The sequence below is a fragment of the Antechinus flavipes genome, chromosome 1 (assembly GCF_016432865.1).
Source record: "Antechinus flavipes isolate AdamAnt ecotype Samford, QLD, Australia chromosome 1, AdamAnt_v2, whole genome shotgun sequence".
Taxonomy (NCBI): domain Eukaryota; kingdom Metazoa; phylum Chordata; class Mammalia; order Dasyuromorphia; family Dasyuridae; genus Antechinus; species Antechinus flavipes.
Window position 1 is genome coordinate 116,270,096 of NC_067398.1, and position 21,052 is coordinate 116,291,147.

A 21,052-nucleotide genomic window follows, 5' to 3' on the forward strand; every position below is an offset into this window, starting at 1 on the left:
ATGTCTCATCCTAGACGAGTTGTGAGTGCAGCCCATCTACATCTAAAATCTACTAAGTTTCTGTCACCTCTACTCAAAAACTCTGGGTGAGAGTGAATTCTCACACCTATTCCATTTTGAACAGCTCCTACTGTAATTTCTATTTCTAGTCAGCATAAATGTTCTTAAATGCTTTAAAAGTATTTGTGACATGTTCTGTGAAGTGAATGGGAGTACAGTGAAAAAAGTTTCTAAAGGAAGAGGCTATCTCTCTGTGATCTGTGAACCAACTGTTTGGTCAAATTGAATTCTTACTTCTGCTTACCCAGATTTTGATTGTCCTAAAGTCTTAAAAAATTCTTTTGTAGCATTCACTGAAGAACTAAAAGAGCATAGAAAGTGAGAGGGGAAAGGAAACATGTGTATTTGGGAATTGTTACTTGATATCATTACATATTGCTTCTAATCAGTAAACTGGTATTAATTTTATATGCATGAACAACACTAGAACTGAACCATACTGTGAAAAAAAATCTAAAATAGGAAGTATAGAGGGGGAAAGGAAGTTAATCTTGCCTAGATTCCCTAGAGCTGAATTTTTGATTAGATCAGAAAAAATGAAAAAGAGGGAGATAGATATAGAAACATGTTAGACAAATGAGTTTTGTCATCATCACCAAGGGTGAGCCAAGCCAAATATGTTGCCTTGGAAAGGCTATTGGCTGAGAAGTTAGGAAAGCTAGGTTCTAGTCCCAGAGTCCTGGCTCTGCTTCTGATTTGTTTTATGACTCTGGGCAAATCACTTTCCCTCAGGATCTCAGGTTGTTTATCAGTAAAAAGAAAGTATTTCTTTAGGTAGTTCCCAAGGTCTTTTTCAGGTCAAAAATTGTGTGTGTGCTTTGTTCCAAAGTCCCACTCACATCTGATGTTTTGCATTATAAGGTCTTTCCCAGCTCTAATATTCTGGGTTTTACATTCCAAGATCTCTTCCCATTATATACCTCTCAAATATGAAAACTAAAATTCCTACTGAAGACTGATAAAGAGGGAAAGGGACCCACATATGCAAAAATGTTTGTGGTAGCCCTTTTGCTAGTGGCAAGAAACTGGAGTGACTCAGTTGGAGAATGGCTGAATAAATTATGATATATAAATGTTATAGAATATTATTGTTCTGTAAAAAATGACCACCAAGATGATTTCAGAGAGACCTGGAGAGACTTACATGAATTGATGCTGAGTGAAATGAGCAGAACCAGGAGATCATTATATACAGCAACAATACTATATGATGATCAATTTTGATGGATGTGGCCATCTTCAATAATGAAATTATTCAAACCAGTGCCACTTGTTTAGTGATGAAGAGAGCCATCTATACCCAGAGAGAGTACTGTGGGAACTGAGTGTGGATCACAACACATAGCATTCTCACTCTCTCTGTTGTTGTTTGCTTGCATTTTGTTTACTTTCTCAGTTTTTTGTTCCTTCTTGATCTGATTTTTCTTGTGCAGCAAAGTAACTGTATAAATATGTATACATATATTGGAATTAACATATATTTTAGCATATTTAACATGTATTTGACTACCTGCTGGTTGGGGGTGGGGAAGAAGTGGGAATAAGGAGGAGAAATTTTGGAGCAAAAGATTTTGTAAGGGTCAATGTTGAAAAATTACCCATGCATATGTTTTGTAAATAAAAACTTTAATACAAAAAATAAAAAAACAAAGATACAGCATTACAAGATCTAAGCCAATAATCAGTGATAAGAACCAAAATCAGAAATATTATCATTACCCGTACATTACTTTAGTGTAGTCCTAAAATCCATAATGAAAGGATTCTATGAGCATGCTTGTGGGCAACAATATAAAATCTCAAACTGAAGACACCATCTTCCTAAAAGCAGAACACACCATTAAAGCAGATTGTCTTGGCAAACTCTATGTGTGTAAAATCCCATCATCCTGGCTCTGTTTATAAGAGCTTATTTTACATCTGTATAATATTTTACTGTTTGAAAAGCATTTGTATGTCTATTATCTCATATAAATCCTACCATAACCTTCTGAGGTGACAAGTCTTATCATCTCTGTTCAACAGATGAGCAAATGGAGATTGAGAAAGATGAAGATTCTTGTACAAATATAATACACAAATTCCATTGGTATAAGACTGTCTCTACATTATCAGAGATCAATGTCCCATGCCTGTGAGAAGAACAGAGCAGAGTTGACAAGAGAGAAAAGAGAGTTCCCAGAGATTCTTTTAGCTTCTACCTTCTAAAGAGACAATATCCAATGTCAACCTTGCTCAAAATTGCTGAAGAGCAAGAATGTCTCTGGGAAGATGCAGACATCAGAGGAACTGGCAATTTCTATCATGTCTTTATCTTCATTTTGCCATATTAGAGACTTGAAATGTTCTTCTTAGGTGATATTTTGGATTCTTTCTCACTGAATCTTCTCTGTTCAGTAATATTTAGTAATATGTTCCTGTGTATACTTTTTCTAATTTCTGTTTTGCTATTGACTTAGATAAATAGGTTTCTTTGCTCTTTACTATGTGTATTCATGGAAATTGGTATTTGGGGTTAAGGAAGCCAAACCTTAACTATAAAACTTGGGGCTCCTCTTTCTCATTAATGAATAGCAATCAGAAGTTTAGCTTGAAAATTAAAATTCTTTCCACAGACTAGCACTATGTTAAGGAGCAGATAGACATAATTCTAGCCTAGTCCCTTGCTTGCTGAGGAGAACAGAATGGCCAGTCTGTATCTCCAAACTCTTGCCTCCTCTTCTGGAAGGAATTAAAGTCCTTGGAGAAAAGTAGAGTGGGAAGGGACGAGACACTAAATGATGCTTCTCTGTCAACCAGCCGTGTTGGGAAAGCAACATTATACAAGTAAACCTAGGGGCTGGACATACAAATGCATGTTTTCTGACTGAGTTCAGTGTTCTTTCTAAAATAGCTAAGATCAGGAATCAGGTATATTGTTGGATAGTCCAGTGAGGGGGAAAATGATGGAGTTATCTTTAGCCTGAGGGAAAACAGTAAATTAAGGTATATAAAAGCATTTCAGCATAAAGAAAGGAAAAGATGATAAATTTGTTTTGAGGTCAAAGCTGGTTCTGCCTTTGGGCCCACTTAAACACTGAAATGAAAGAGCAGGGAATTACTTTGCCCTGCTAATATAGCTCAGGGATTAATTTTCCAGTTAAAACAATTTTCTCTTTTTTCTCGAGATTTCACATTTCTTAAAATTTAGAGCCTCTAGTTATCTTGCTTAGAATATCAAGCTGCTGTGTCCTTATCTTAAGCAAAACCAAGTGTATATAAATCCCCAGATGCCAGTTTCTGGACTCTTCATTCAAAGAAAAAAAAGACAAAAACATTTAATGTTTTTTTACATAATAGGTAGTTTTGGTTGGGGATGAGAAGAAGAAAAGATTAAAAAAAAAAGCAGTACTAACACCCTAGGATACTGGTTCGGTGAAAGCAGTGGTAGAAGCAAGGGAATTGAAATACTCCTTGATCCAGACTTTCTCTCTACCTTCTTCTTTTAAGGTTCATTCAATCTGTGTCTATCACTCAATCAAAATTCTAGCAGCTATTGTCTACCAACCTCTAGAACATCCTGTCTCTTCTCAATGACTAGCACCTGACTCCTAGTCTTTCTCTTTTCTCTAACTCCTGCCTTCATATTTGAAGATTTCAGGATGGATAGATAGATAGATAGATAGATAGATAGATAGATAGATAGATAGATAACTCTCTCAAACACCCTAACCTTGAGTGACTGATTGAATGATTTTAAGCAGAAGGTTAAGGAATAAAAGATGTTTGACTGGGGTATGTGAGAGAACCTTAGTGAAATATGTGAGGAAAAAATGGGGACTGTAGTGAAGAATAGGCCTGATAATTGACAGGAATAAAGCTTGATGAACACAGAGGACCAAGAATAGAAATAACAAGATACTTGGCAGGAAAGGCCTGAAATCCAAGGGCAAAATGTCACTAGATAGTTTGCTTAATATCTAAGAAATTACTAAATCTTTTCTGTCTGTCCCCTTCTTTTTTATATCTCATTCAGTCACACCTTTTAGTATCTGTCCAAGGTTGTGCTGGTGAATGTTTAACAAGTGACTGTAAGAAAAAGAAATGTACCCACAACACACTTTTAAAGTTTAATCAACATTATTAACATTTTCTCCAACACTTATTTAAATCTAGATAATCAGCAAAACAACAAATCAAGTCCTGATTTATATCTTTTGTTGATTTCTCAGGTATAAATGGTCATACCAAAATTTAATGGGCTGCCAAGAGTCAGTACTAACTGTCTCTCTCCCTTTTTATTTCTCTAAGGTCCCTTTTGTCTATCTACCCAATATATGTACAGTGAGATCTTGGTCAGGCCTCATGTAGATATCATCAAGGAGATCAAATACTAGAGATGCTTTCTGGTTTAAGCAGAAATTTCTTGGTACCTTTCTCCTTGAATCTCTCCTGGATTTTATTATGAGAAGTTGTGAAGAGCAGACAGACATTGCTGTATCAATACAATATGGATAAATTACGATGAAGTCCAAAGGACTGAGTCCAGTGATCTTTATTTTTTTCTCTTGCTTCCTTTTTTTCTCTCAGGAGGATGCCTGCTCTCAAACCTAAAATCTCTCTGGAATTTGAGAGGAACTTGGTTTAAAAATCTGTTTCTTAAATTGTGTGTGTATGTGTGTTTGTGTGTGTGTGTGTGTGTGTGTGTGTGTGTGTGTGTGTGGTTTAAATGTTTACTTCATTCTCTTACACTGGTTAAAGTTGTTGATACAAGTTGTTAAGGGATATGTTCTTACTTGGTCTGCTCATTTCTGGTTGGGGGCTCAGAGTTATATGAGAAATTTATTAATTTATTTTAAAACTTCCCAGGACAAAGGTTATCTACATCCACTGGGGTTTCTGTGAACATATGGGTCAGAAACAGTGGCTAAAACGCATACTTCTTGTTGTTTGCTTGCATTTTATTTTGCTTTTCATTTTTTTCTGATTTGCTTTGATTTTTCTTGTGTGGCAAGATAATTGTATAAATATATATGTATGTATTGGATTTAACACATATTTCTACCAAGTTTAACATATATTGGACTACTTACCATTTAGGGAAAGAGGTGGAGGAAGGGGAGGAAAATTGGAACACAAGGTTTTGCCAGGGCTAATGTTAAATAATTGTTCACATGTATGTTTTGAAAAATAAAAAGCTTTAATAAAAGAAAAATATTTTTTAAAAAATTCAACACAAAGTGATCCAAATGTTTGTGGCAACCTTCTTTGTAGTGGCCTGAAACTGGAAACTGAGTAGATGTCCATCAATTGGAGAATGGCTGAATAAATTGCGGTATATGAATATTATGGGATATTATTGTTCGGTAAGAAATGACCAGCAGGAGGATTTCAGAAAGGCCTGGAGAGACTTACATGAACTGATGCTGAGTGAAACAAGTAGGGCCAGGAGATCATTATATCCTTCAACAACAATACTACATAATGATCAATTCGGATGAACCTGGCCATCTTCAGCAATGAGATGAACCAAATCAATTCCAATGGAGCAGTAATGAACTGAACCAGCTACACCCAGTGAAAGAACTCTGGGAGATGACTAAGAACCATTACTTTGAATTCCCAATCCCTATATTTTTGCCTACCTGCATTTTGGATTTCCTTCAAAGGCTAATTGTACAATATTTCAGAGTCTGGTTCTTTTTGTACAGTAAAATAACAGTTTGGTCATGTATACTTATTGTGTATCTAATCTATACTTTAATATATTTAACATCTACTGATCACCCTGCCATCTAGGGAAGGGAGTAGGGGAAAGAAGGGGAAAAATTGGAACAAAAGGTTTGGCAATTGTCAATGCTGTAAAATTATCTATACATATAACTTGTAAATAAAAAGCTATTAAAAAATACAAAGTGATCAGTGTGAGAATATGCTGAGTAGATTGTTACTAACACTACATTTAGTGGTGAGTTTCTTAAATTAACAATGTACTACCCAAGGCATCCAATGGTATTTCACAGACACCCATAGACAGACAGACAGACATAAAAACACAGAGATATTGAAAAATTGTGTTGCTATTCCTGTTGGCAAAGCATTATGAAAATGAAATGCTTTCTGTTTAGGACAATACTACCCCCAAGCAGAGAAAAATCAGTCCATGTATAATATAAACTGAATCCTTCAAGAACACAGAATGGACTCTCACTACTTCAGGTGGTTTGGGTTTTTCTTTTAAATTTGACAGCTAATGAATTTCAGACAAGTTTTAGCTATTATTTTTGGTTCAATGAAACCATTTGTCTTTAGGCTTAAGAAATTGTTATTTTTCTATATTTCTAATGACTTGTGATTTAAAGGTTGTTTTACAATGAAAAAAAAAAAAGAAGCATACTGGCTGGCAATGAGGCTGACATTTGACCTATTGGCCTGGATTAAAAAGAAAAACACTCCCAAAGGGAGAGGGACCATTAGAGTAGCTAAATCACATCCCAAGAAGTTTAACAGTCCACAAAAAGATTATATGTTTGATGGGGTAGGAGAAAAGAAGTGAAGTGAGATGCTCTCTAGTCGTGGCTCTTTAAGTCACCACTTTGGAATATGCATTTCCTCTTATCTGTTTGCCTCATTTCATAATATCTCTTCTCCTTCCATGTCTCTTCCTCCCAGTCTGTACCTCTGTTTTTCTCCCTACTTACTATCCCTTTCTGTCTCACTATTAACATGGTTTGAAGATTTTTGACTAATTTCCTAATTTTTTCTTCATTAGCAAAACAGATGAGATGAATATTTTATATTTTGCTAAGAAAAATAACTGCTATTATATGGAGGTAATCCTCCATCCTCAAAGGTTGAGTCAGTGGGACATAAGGTTTGACAGGTTCCATCAATGCGCAGAATTGTCTCTTTCTAGAAGCAGCCTAGTTAAAATTTAGAGAAGAACATCGCCAAAGGCTTGGCTTCCAGGTGATGCTACTTTGGGGAGACTTTCCTTGAAACTCATTAGGTCTTTTCACACACACACACCAAAAAAAAAAAAAATAGAAAGGGGTTTTGTTCTTCATTCATGGAAGAAATACTCAAAACAATGAAATAGCATATATTTAAAGAATTGAAGTTGGAAAAAAATTTAATCTGTTCCTTACTTGTATGGGTTCCTCAAATGCTTTCCCCCCTCTGTCAAAGGCATAGAATAAAAGGTTTTCCTGCAGAAGCCACTGAGGAATAGATAGAGGGAAAACCAATAGGAAGTCTTTCTTATTGGCACCAGGGTACAATAGTACAGCATGTTAGACACCAGCCTAATTGGGTTTGCACTCATTTGATGTCACTGTGCCTATTTGCATAGAGTATTATTGGCTACTGAACAAATACATTCCCAGAAATAAAACCAACACTCAAAGATGAGAAGGCAAACATTTCTCTGTGTGTTGGGAATATATTTCCCCTGATCAGTAAACACAAATGACTGGAAACAATCTTCAGCAAACCAACCTGGGCCCCCCTCAGACTATTAAAATTAATTGCCAAATTCTCATCCTGAACCTTTTAAAGTTATCAGGAATTAAAATCTGTCTCTTGAACTCCAATAAAAGAACCACAGAGGGGAATAAAGTAGGGGAAAAAAGAGTATATTTAACTCAGCAATTATCAAGATAAAAAAAAAAACAGTGAATCTAGAAGGGGAGATCTCTCTGATTTGAACAGAGAGGAAGAATTGGCTGTGTTTGTTCTATTGTTTTTTAATACCCAATTAGCTTAGTTGATTAAAGACAGTCTTGTGTAGCAAAAAGAAGAATGCACTTCAAAGTATAAGGTCTGGGTCTGATTCCCACCTTGTTGTGACTCAAGGCAAATGACAAGATAGGACTCAGTTTGCTCATCTATTAAATAGGGATAATAATAAGAGTATCACCTTATACCTCTAATACAGTACTACTTCATTTCTTTATCATTATATGGAAGTAACCAAGTTCCTAAAATACTATGCCAAATGGACAGCCTACCTATATAGATCCATACACAGATTAAGTTCCTGCCATCTAAAAATTTAAAGAGGCTCATTGCCTGAATTTTTTATTTTTTGAAGGGTCAAAACAATCCACGAAATTATCTACTTAGGCAGGTAGGGATTGGAATATGTATTCGTAGATGCAGTACTCACTGTGAAAACAGAGATTTTGAAATGTGATGCAGTAGGAAAAGAACTAAATTTAGGTTTAGAGACTTGGGTTCAAATCCTCACTCTTGTTAGCTATATGACTTCGTACAAGTTTCTTAATCTTTCTAGGACTGAGTTTTTTAGCTGTAAAATAAAGAAATTATACTAGATAGTCTCTAAGGTTTTTTCAACTCTAAATCCTAAAATACTGTATGGGCATGTGTGTGTGTGTAAGAAAAGAGCTTTATAAAATATAAAGTATATAAATCTGGGCCATTATCTGTTAATAAGGCCAAAGCCATGGCTTCCAGCCCAGAATGGCTATTACCTTTTCTCTGAATCATGGCACCAGACCATATACCAAATCTTGGCTGGTTCATTTGAAAATGAACATTCCTGGTTATTGTGTGAAGTGGACCAATTGGAGCCAGTGCTTCTTCTCTTTTGAAAAGGTGACTCAAAGCCTATGTCTCTGCTTTCTCACTTCATGATCTTCTCAAAATTGACTTCTTCTGTCCACTCTCACAATTACTGCCTTGGTTCAGACCCTCATTATTTCTCACCTACATTATTACAAAGCCTCCTGAATAATTCACTTCCCTTACTCGGGTCATCTCTAATCCATCTCACACATTGCTACCCAAGTAATTTTCCTTAAGAAGAAACTTGACTATGGCACCCCATTCTATTCAATCAATGCCAGTGGCTTCCCATTGTCTCTATGATAAAACATAAACTCTTGTTTAGTTTTTAAAGTCCTACACAGTCTGGCCCTAACTTATCTTTGGGGATTCTGCAGACGTTACTCCCTATTCTGCACTTGATCAAAATGAAGTTTTCTTTGTTTTTTGTTCCACACACAATCCTCCATCTCTTTAGTCTGCACATTTAGACTAGCCATCTCACACACCCGGGAAATACTCCTACCTGACTTTCACCTCAGAGTCCCTCCCTTTTAAAGGGAAGCTCGAGTTTTCTTCAAGTCTTTTCTGATTCCCACCAAATGCTAATATTCTCCCTCTCAAACTACTTTGTATCAAACTTCTTTTAATTGTATCAAGCTAATATAACATATGTTATATGTATATGTTAATATATGTACTTGTCTCCCCCAATAGAATGTAAGCTCCTTGAAAGCAGGAATTGTACCATTCATTGCACTTGTATCTCTAGAGTCTAGAACAGTTCCTAGAACTAAATGAAGGGCTAAATAAAGATTCAACTGGTTGACTGATGTCCTATTGGCCTATTGGCTGTGGTTCAGTAGAATGATCAGTCCTTATGAGAGACAGTACTTTATTCACAATGGATGGAGCACAAAAGAGATGAATTTATCCAACCTTTCCTTTCCTATAGAGATAGAGGAACATTCCATTATTCCAGGGGACTCAGGTCTATCATCATACTCATTTTATATATTTGTGACATTGTTCCAGGAAGGGGATGATTCCCATGTTAGGGATGTGGCCACGAGAAGCAATATCCCCATTACCTTCCTTTTGAAAGGGCTGAGGATAGGACAGACACAAAGAAGGAATTTATTAGACTGAGCTAATAAAAGCGTCAGACTATGAAGCAGAATAGTTTCAAGAAGAAGCTAAACAGTCTCTGCCAGACTACTTGATACCACTTTTGTTATCATCACTTGCTGTCTAAGTTTCCTCAAGACTGGTACTCATAAGAAAAGAAACAGAAATAAAAGATGGAAGAGCCAATTGCCTTTGTACTAGGGACTTCTCCTTATTGTTCATGCCATGCATCTATTTTTTGACTTGCTTTAGCTCCCTCTCAGTTCCTGAAAATGTCCTGTTTGCTGATTATTTGTTTGTAAGGACTTTAGACTCCTACCTTTCTCTGTCTCTGGTCTCTGTCTTTTTGATGCATTTGTTTATCTGATCTCTGAACTCACAAAAGCCAAAGGTAATCCACTCCTTAGGATTTGTTCACCCTTCCAGACCTAGATCCTCAGCTGGTGTTTTTAACTCACTGCTGGCCCTATAATAGCTGAGGATGGGAGGCAGAAAGGATTGGTCAATTGTCAAACTTATGCAGAGAGACTTGGCCTCCCACACAGTGGTTATAGTCTACTTTTTCCAGTCATCAAGGAAGGAAAACAAGGAAATAAACTTAGTCCCATAGCCAACAAAGGAACTAAACCTGAGATGACTTTGTGCAATCAAGTAAGGGATCTGAGCAAATTAATCTTACTACTTTACCCAAATTTTCCATTTCCTAACAATCTCTTTCTTCCCCTCTAGAGTCTCCCATCCTCAATCTTCCTTTGCTCAATTTACCTCATAGAATCTCAACTTCCTTAGGAGCAAAACAAAAGACTTAGGTACAATAGATCTCTGTGATACCATCAGGTACTCTTTTACCCTTACCTACCCCAACTCAACTTATCTCTGCATATGTGTTTTTTGGGAGAATGAAAGTTTACATTTTAAACCCCTGTCCTGTGTGTCACTCCCCCAGGGCAGGGCAAAATGGTCATAATGAAAACCATTGTGTTTGAGGTGACTATTGGGTGGAGGTAGAAGGAAGATGGGGGAATGTTTGAGAATGGAGGGGTGGATTGATAGGATTTTTTTTTAAATAAAAAATACAACTGGAGAAACAAAGATGACCCTTAAACAGCATCATCTGTACAAAGCCTATTTTTGTCTCCACTCTCCCTCTGCACTACTAGTGCCCTCCTTCCCAAACTACCCTGTGGTTAATTACTTTGTACACATTTGTATTTATTCATTTTATATTTATGTGTATATGTATGTATGTATGTATGTGTGTGTATGTGTATTATTGTGTCTCTCATTAGAATATAAGCTTTTTATGAGTATGTAGTATTATATTCTTTGTAATTATATCCCCAGGGTTTAGCACAGTTACTGACATATAATAGGTGTTTAATAAATACTTGTTGGTTGATTCTAGATCTAACCTACTATGACTCAACAACACTATTATATCCAGGCATAAATAGCTCTAATATTAAAAATAGATACCATTTACACAGAATTCTATTTCACTTAATATAACAACTATGAAGTAGGGATTATTGTCCTCATTTTTTCAGATGGGGAAACCAAGGCTTAGAAAAGTGAAGTGATCAACAAGTATTAATTAAATACACAACAGTCCCTGGTTTAAGAAGATCACATTTTAAAGGGGGAGAAAACATACATATGTGTATATGTGAGGCACATACAGAGTTAAAATGCCTTTCAGAGAAGGCATTAGCAGCAAAGGGAAGGGAGACCAGGAAAGGCTTGATGCAGAAGTTGGTGGATTGTTAAGGTGAATCGCGAAGGAATTCTGAGGTCCCCAAGAGGTAGAAGTGGGGGTTGCAAACCTGGGGTGTGCAAAGACACAGAAAAAGGAGATGTAGTATCATAAATACATGAGGGACAGCAAGGTAATGAATCTGGCTGGAGAGTTGTGTGTAATAAGCCTGGAAAGGGCAAGGTTGTGAAGAACTTTAAATGTCAAACAGAAGAGGGTATATCTGATCCTGGAGGTAATAGGGAGCCATTGGAGTTAATTAAATTTGTGCATAGGAGGGGAAGGGAGGTATGGATACCTTTGTTTTAGGAAATTCTCTTCAAGTGGCTGTGTGGAGATGGATTGCAGTAGAGATAGATTTGAGGCAGGTGCTTGCCAGTTATGAAAGTACTGTGTAGTTCAAGCTGGAGATGATGAGGGTTTTAACTAAGGTGATGGCTTTTTGAGTAGAGGTGAGCTATATGTTAAAGATATAGAGAAAGTGGAAGCAATAAGATTGGTATAATTGACCTACTACATTTAGCCAGTGAGTGGCAAAGATATGATTCAAAGACACATCTTTTCTGATTTTAAGTCCTGTGCCCTTTCCTTTAATGCTTGAAAAGCCTCTTGAAAAGGTATCTGTTGACAGACATGGTTCTTTTCAACAATGAGGTGATTCGGGCCAATTCTAATAGACTTGTGATGGAGAGAGCCATCTGCATCCATAAAGAGGGCCGTGGGGACTGAATGTGGATGACTACATAGTATTTTCATCTTTTTTTTGTTATTTTTGATTGCTTTTTTTCTTTCTCATTCCTTTTTTATTTGATTCTTCTTGTGCAGCATAATTATACAAATATGTATAGAAGAATGGCTGTCTAGGGAGGATGGGGAAAAGGAAGGAAGAAAAAATTTAGATCACAAGGTTTTGCAAAGGTGAATGTTGAAAATTATTTTTGCATATATTTTGAAAATAAAAAGCTATTATTTTTTAAAATTTTCCTAGACATTTTACTTTCTTTGTAATACCTAGAATTTTATTTTATGGCTTTCTTTTTTATTAAAGTTTTTATTTTCAAAACATATGCATGGATAATTTTTCAACATTGACCCTTGTAAAACCTTGTGTTCCAATTTCCCCCTTCTCCCCACACCCTCCCCTAGATGGCAAATAATCCAATACATGTTAAACATGTGCAATTCTTCTATACATATTTCTACAATTATCATGCTGCACAAGAAAAAATACATCAAAAAGGAAAACATAAGAAAACAAAATGTAAGCAAACAACAACAAAAAGAGTGAAAATACTATGTTGTGATCCACACTCAGTTTTCAGTCTTCACTCTGAGTGTAGGTGATTCTCTTCATCACAAGATCATTGGAACTGGCCTGAATCATCTCTCTGTTGAAAAGAGCTACGCCCATCAGAATTAATCATCATATAGTCTTGTTCTTGCCATGTACAATGATCCCCTTGTTCTGCTCACTTCACTCAGCATCAGTTCATGTAAGTCTCTCCAGGCCTCTCTGAAATCATCCTGCTGATCATTTCTTACAGAGCAATAATATTCCATAACATTCATATACCATATACCATAAATTATTCAGCTATTATGAAAAAAAGAAAAGAAAAGGTATCTGTTGAAGGTGCTCCTATCCTTCTAATCATCAAGCTCAGAGTCATTCATCCTCAACTATTCTTTCTGTCTCAGTCTCATGCTATATAGCCAATCAATTGTTAGGTGCTGCTTTTTCTACTAATCATATCTCTTGCCTCCATTTCCTTCTTTCCTCATGTAAGGCCAATACCCCAATTCTCATTATTTCTCATTTGAATTTAGAGAAAGGAGATGGATAGCATCAAAGCTAATTTAGCAGGTCTATAGTATGTAATAATTTGTCAGCCTGCCTAAAGTCTCACCTTTCTCCAATCCATCCTTTGTACCGTTGCCAAATTGATATAATCAGCTTTTTTGCCACCTGTGAGGCAGAGCCACATAATCAGATAGGAGAGCAGCTTGTTGCCTGCTGGCTGTTTGGTTTACTCAGCAATCATTAAATTTAAGTGGCCTGGAATTTAATTTAGGATAGAATTCATCAATCAAAAAGTACTCATTAAGTACTTACTATATGCTAGAAATGGTACAAAAAGTTGGGGGATAAAAAGACAAAGTCCAAAAAGTACCTGCCCTTGAGAAGCTTATATTCTAAAGTAGGAAGAGGGCTATAATTCAGAGCATTCGTGACAACTACAGAGTAGATGGAAGGTGACTTGAGATAGCATTCCAATAGCATCTGGGGGAGAAAGGTCTCCTAGAAGAAGGAACAGGAGTTGAGTCTTGAGTTGTGGGTTTTGAATAAGAATATCCCTGACGTGTCTAAAGATTCAGAGGCAGAAGCTGGAGTTTTAAATTATAAACAAAATTTGAACCCATATGCAATAATACTACTGGATTTTGCTGAATTAGGAGATGGACGGAATAACATGGCCAGACCCACACTTTAGGAAGGATGCTTTAGTAGCTGTGTGTAAAGGGTATTTAGAAGGAGGAGAGAAGTTAGGAGGCTATTGTCCTAGTCCAGATAAGAGATGAGGTACCTATATAAGTGCAGAAAAGGAGACTTATTCAAGTGTTGTAGAGAGAGAAATCACAAGAATTGTCATCTGATTGGGTGACACTGAGGTTTTGAACTTATATGATTGGGACAGTGATAATGGAAGGCAACCAGAAAGGGGACAGCAGTAGCAGCTGGGGAGAAAAGTCTCCTGGAAGCATCTTCTTTCTACTTTTCCAATATTCTTCTATTCTAGTTCCGTCTCCATTCTCTTGGATCCCACCAGACTAGCTCATCTGCTACTTCTCAAACATGACACTCCTGCTCTTGTCTTGGTTTCATCCTCATCTCAAATGTCAGCTCTTCTACTTGACCTTTCTCCTAGATGCTACTGCTACCCCTTCTATAGCAACAGCAAAGTATGGAAGAATGGAGAGTTTGAAATGACAGTTATGTTTCCAACATGTTTAATTTGAGATGTCTATGGGACATGTAAATCTAAATTTTCAATTAAAAATGGGTGATGCAGGATTGTAGCTCAAGAGAAACTAGGAATGGACAAATGTTATGCCTCAGTTTCCCCGAATTGTTCTACCTTAGTTTCCCTAAATTGTTCTGCCTCAGTATCTCTGGTAGCCACCTCCCTTTCTGGCCATTAGGACTCAGATAATTATTCCAAAGAATCATAAAACTCCCAGATGGCTTATCTCAAATGTTTGGGCATCTTCAGACTTCCTGGCTCCTTGCTTCTTCACCCCCAACCTGTCAGAACTGAATTTATAGTCCTTTCCTGGAACTTGGACCCACCCAATGCTCCGCCTCCTCCCTGCCTTTGTTTCCCCAATCAATGGAGCCCTACAAGAGTCTCTAGAATCCCTTGCTTGTTGCTGAATGCTTTGAAACAAGAATCCAATTCAGCCGGCTGTTTGGCCATGGATCCTGTTTGGCCACCAGTCCAACTCTCCACTATTAAAATATTAAAACCCCTCTAATCTCTGTCTTGCCTCAATTTTTCCAGCATTATGCACATAGATCTAAAAATGTTCTGCATAGAAATAATAATTGAATCCAGAGGAGATAATGAGGTTACCAAATGAGGATGGATAGTGAGAAAAAGAGGGCTCAGAACAGACCATTATAATATCCACAGGTAATGCGTAAGCATGAATGAAGATCCAGCAAAAGCGTGAGAAAGGTTAGTCAGATGGGGGAAGGAGAATTAAGGTTCTCTATCATTTTGAAAAAGAAAGGATGTTAGCTTGCTTGTGGCCAATGTGATGTTGAATGGCGCTCCTGGAGTAAAGCCATCCGAGCTGAGAGCTATTTGGTGTGGTATGGAGGCAATGGCCAAGAGAAGATATTTGAGCAGACGTAAACCAGGAGGCTAAAAGGATGTCCTCTTCCCTTTCCTTTCTTTCCTCCAGAGAAAAAGAGATTCTCTTACTGCTTGTCTATTCTCTTCTTGGCTTTTATCATTCCCCTTCCCCAGTCATTTCAGCCAGAGTTGAGTTTTGATTTCCCTATTTCATTTTATGTTTATGTTAACTAAACCGGCTGTTGCTTATAAAATAAACACCTGTTGGCTAACAAAAACTGGAGCTGTTGTTATCATTATAAAACACATAGAAACTGAGAGATGAGAAAATATCTGTTTCAAAGATAGGAGACATTTTCTTGCTCAGCAAAGCTGAGTTGGAGGTAGAGCTGCACAGAGAGGGGTGCTGCTATTACCTTCCATAAGTCTTGCAGAAGTATCCAAGAACAATTTAGAGTGACTTATACATTTTTTTCCTTTCCTTGATGCTATGCTGTTAAAACAAGTCAATGCTTTCCTCTGAGAAGCTTGCAAAGGGAGGTTTCCTATATGTACATATAAGCCTATTCCCTAGAAAGGAAAAAGGAACCAGGACTTCTGTAGGTGCCACTGGTCTGAGCTTCCTTTGCTTGGGAAGGCACATGCATGGTTACCATAGCAACACTACCATAGCAACATAGTGATGTTGTTAAGGCCCTGAGGCTTCTGGTGCTTGGGGCTGGAGAGCCATGAACTCACTCACAAGCTCTCCCTGGTGGTTAGATTGATAACCCTAAAACACAGGTCTAACCATGTCCTTTTCCTGCTCAGGAAGCTCCGGGGGCTTCCAAATGCTTCCAGGATAAAGCACTAATGCCTCTCTTTGCTTTTAAACCATTAACAATCTGGCTCCAGCCCTTCTCTCTAGGCTCATCACATTTTACTCACCATTCTGGGCTCTAGATTTTAGCCAAATCAACCTTTGCTGTTACTCCTATATGATATTCTATCTCCCATTTTTGTGACTTTGTACTAACACACTCTCATGTGTAAAATGTCCTCCTTCCTTCCCTTAGAATCTCTATTTTGTTGGGGGCTTTTTCTCCCAATGGTTAGTCCAAGTACCATCTCCTATAGAAAAACAACTAGGATCATCCCAAACCTCCCCTCTACTTCCACCCCAATACTTAATTTTGTATTGATTTTGTATATAACTTGAGTTTTCTTTTCTGTGTTTGTTGATTCACCTTCGAACAAATATAAGTTCCTTGAAAGCAAAGACTGTTTATTTTGCCTTTGTATCTCTGGGGCCTGACACATAGCAAATATTGAATAAATGCATGTTGAATGAATAGATGAAATTCTATCTCAGAATCACAGAATGTTCAAGGTTTTGAGCTAGAGATCAATGGAAGATTAGCTAATGCAATCTCTCCATTTTGTAGATGAAGAAACTGAAATCCATATAAATGAAGCAATTTTCCTAAGTTCACACAATTCATCAACTCAATTAAATTCAACAAACATTTAAGTGCCTGTGAGCAAGGGACTGTGATGGGCACCCTAGATACAAAGAAAAAAAGAAATTACTTCCTTCATCAAACATATTAACATTTTACTGGGGGTGTATGGAGACAAAACATGTACATAAGTAAAATATTTTGAAATATACAAAGTAATTTGAAGAATACAAGAACTAATGGGAAAGGCAAATGATAAAGACATAGGCAGCAGCTAAGAACTGGGCTTTAATTCAAGCAAGAGATTCTATCAGGTAAAGGTAGAGAGGGAGAGTGGCCAGATATGGAGTAACACTTATGGAAAGGCATGGGGTGGAAGATGGAATATCATCTATGGGGAAACTACCAGCATAACCAGAATAGGAGGAAATGAAGGGGAATAATATGAAATAAGAAGGGAAAGGTGGGGTGCCTTTAAGGTTCTAAATGTCAAGCTAAGGATCTGTATATTATGCTAAAGGCAATAGGGAGACACTAAAGATTTTTAAAGGGGATGGCAGTGTCAAATTGATGTTTCAAAAATATCAACTTGGCACCTGTGTGGAGGATGGCCTGATCAGGAGAAGGACTGAAGGCAAGGAGTGACAGGGAGAATTTAGCTATGGCAGCAGGTGGTTTCTGTCTAAGGGTTTGTAGGCTCTAATCCCTATTACACACTGATGCCTATCTGGCACACCAGGTTTAAGTCCAGCTCTTTGTACAACAGGCTGGGATTGGATGGGACTTCAACTAAACTGAACCAATGGATGGAAAAGTTGATTTTGCAGGACTCAAAAACAGGGAGAAGGGAACAGTGGAAATTCCTTCTAAATAGACCTATTTTCTTACTTTTTAAAAGCCATGCTAAGAAAGAGAGCCCCTCAAAAAGTTAAGTTTCTCCTTAATTAGAAGCTATCTTTCTGACATTTCAGGTACTATCAACAAGTTTCTGCTCTAACTAGACATTTTGGAACAAGTAGGTGGTATTGATATAGACACACTCAGAGACAGTTTTCATCACAAGGAAACTTTGATGGTTCCCATTTCTTTTCTCCAGGGGTCCCAAGGAACAGGTCTACCAATAGGCTTTCTACTGAGCCCACTGCAGAGCAGGCTGAAGTTTGCCAACTTTATCCAATTCTGCTGTGGTCAAAGCAAGCACCAATCCTACCTTAGATTTTCTTTCTTCATCTTTCCACTCTCCTCTCTTCCCTTCTTTTCCTTTCTTTTCTCTTTCTTCCCTCCCTACTTCTTTCTTCCTTCTTTCCTCTCTTCTTTTTCCTCCCTCCTTTTTTCTTCCACCCTTCCTTAGAATTGATTCTTCTCATTTCAGGCAAAGCATCTATATTTGAATTTCAACTTTATTATTTATGAGAAATAGTTTTGTATAGTGTGCTGGACTTAGAGAAAGGGAAACCTAGATTCAAATCCTGCCTTAGACATTTACTAGCTTTGTGATAAACAAGCAATTTATCTGTCTAAATCTCAGTTTTCTCATTTATCAAATGGAGTTAATAGTAGCAACTATCCCACAGCAATGAGATGGAAATGTGAGCTATTACTATGACTGATCTGTATGACTTTATGACTGATCAAATCCCCTCTCTAGATATCAGGTGTTGGAAGTCAGAGAGCTCTTGGCTTTAAGTCTCATTTAAGTGTCTTGGCCTTTGATATTTATTAACTATGTGAGAATTAGGCAAGTAGTAGCTGATGACTTCTGAGGTCTCTTCCAACCAAATCTCTGTTCCCAAATCAGTTTCTTTTTATGGACCTTGGTTTTCTCTTCTGCAAAATGATGAAGCTAATACTTCTATTTGAGATCTCATAAGGTGCTCATGAGGAAAGAACTTTGCAATTCTTACAATGCCATATAAATGGGAGTTATTGATTTCTCTATCTTTTTTTTCCATCCACAAGCCTTATAGAAGAAGCTAGACTGGTACAATAAATATTAAGCAGCCTTTAATGGGACCCACAAATGCTCAAATAACAATTTTGAACATGCCAAATGATGCGGGCGTTTCTGAAGTTGACACACTAGAGTATAACAGCAATCCCATTTGCACTCTAACATCCTCCCTAGTTCCTATTCAGTAAGGACTGTTTTTCAATTTTTTTCTCTTTGATTAAATATTATGCTCCATGTTAACTTATTTTCTAGTGGTGTAAGTTCTAGTTTGTCCTTGGCTAAATCTCCTTTGCAATCCTAACAGTTTTTTGGTCTCTTGCCATTTTGATAGCTCCAGTAGTATATTCACAACAAACCCAGCTTTAATACCATGTGAAAAATGGAATTAGCATGCTATTCATCCACAGGCCCCAATTCTCTGGTACCTGCATGGACACTTCCCCATATACATTTGCAGTTATCCAATTTCCAATCTGTGATGGTCCTCATAACTCAAGTCAACTTGAATTTATTTTTCAGACACTGTATTTAATAAAATGTTCACTAAAACATAGCTAAAGTACAGTTATTTTTCCTGAGTAATTTTTTATTTCCATCACAAAATATTCTTTTAAAACATTGGTACTTGGAATATCCTACTACTGACTTTTGAGGAGGTCCTTTCATTTCCTTGAAATGAGACTTTTTTCTTCTAAAATGCATTCGCCAATATTTTATTTTTAATTGTATACTGGCATCAGGTGATTTCGATCACCTAATCATGAATTTTCAAAGTAATATTTTTCTTTGACAATTACATAAGCCCTCTAGGCTCTAGGGAAAGCACAGATGATAATGATAATAGTAGCAATGGCTCACATTTATGTAATACAACGGACAATTTTTGCTCTTAATATGCTTGCAGAGTAAATAATGCAGGTATTAATATAGTCCCATTTTGCAGATGAATAAGTTAGTTCTCAGAGTGATGAAGTGACTTGTTCACAGCCACATGGATAAGTGGATGAAAGATTTGATTCTAGGTCTTCTGACTCCAAATCTCTTTTTTTCCAGTTATATCATGCTACCTCTCGAACCATCTCAGCAAAACTCTACCACATTCTCTTCCAGACCTTGGCTATGCTATTTGCTTGCTTCTGGGAAAGAGATAGTGAGTGCTGCTCACTTGGCACCTTCCTTCTCTAGCCCAGATTTATTTATCATAGGTAAAACAGGGAAACCCATTGTGAAATGGTAGGGACTAATTCCTCTGCATCCTGGGACCATGGGAGTTAAATAGATGAATAAAAGTTTATTAAGTGTCAAGTTTTAAATGAAAATATTTTCTGCTGAAAATGAGAAATTAGCAAGAAAAAAAAGAACTGTATTCTCTTTAGATAACAGGTGATCATTATAATTGCTTCACTGAAAAGAAGTCATTCATTCATCTCTCCAGCATTTATTAAGCATTTGTTATGTTCCAAGCACAATACTCTGGGGATCCAAAAGCCAAAATAAACAAGTCCCTGCATTCAGAGAGTTTTTATTTTATTGGGAGAGAACAAATGAACACAGATTAAATATGATCAAAATATACATAAGTTAACTACAAGAGACTTTCAGAAGCTGGGTGGGGGCCAGGAGGGCACTAGAGCAAGTGGGTGGAATTCAAGATTAGTTTCCTTTGGGGGATGGCATTGGAGCTAAGCTTTGAAAGGAGTGAGGAATTCTAAGAAGAAGATGAAAGTACATCCCAGGTATAAGGTCAGCCTGTGAAAAGACAGAGACTCTGTATTTGGGGGTTTATTTTTACAGCAATAGCAGAGCTAGTGTTTGGGGAGCAGTCTGTAGGCCTTTGGATGAAACTAAGAATATACAAAGGGGAATAAGGTCAAATAAACCTGAAAAGATCTATTGAACAGAGCCAGATTATGAAGGATTTTAAAAGAGTTTGCATTTTATCTTAGAGGCAACATGGGAACTTCTGGAGTAAGAAAATGACATAGTTGACCTTGTGCTTTAGGAATATCAATTTTGCAGCTGATAGAAAAAGGATTAAGGAAAGGAAAGGACTTGAAACAAGAAAACCAGAAAAGGCATTGCCTTTCCAAATGAGAGGCCATGAGGATCTGAACTAGGGTGATGGTTGCATAAATGGAGAGAAGAGGATGGAGGAAAGGGATATTGTAGAGGTAGAATCAACAAAATTTGGCAACTGATGGGATATGAAGAGTGAAGAAGGATAAGGAGTTGAGTATGACTCCAAGTTGGCAGGCCTGGGACACTTGAAGGATGATAGCTTGCTTGACAGAAACTGAGAAGTTGAATTTTAAATTTTTAT

General features: G+C 37.1%; 1 protein-coding gene across 2 annotated transcripts in view; it reads right to left on the minus strand.

Annotated features, from left to right (window-relative positions):
- The window catches only part of GSG1L (GSG1 like), a 365,420-nt gene that overhangs the window by 127,063 nt on the left and 217,305 nt on the right, over positions 1-21,052 (minus strand). The gene's annotated exons all lie outside the window — the stretch shown is intronic.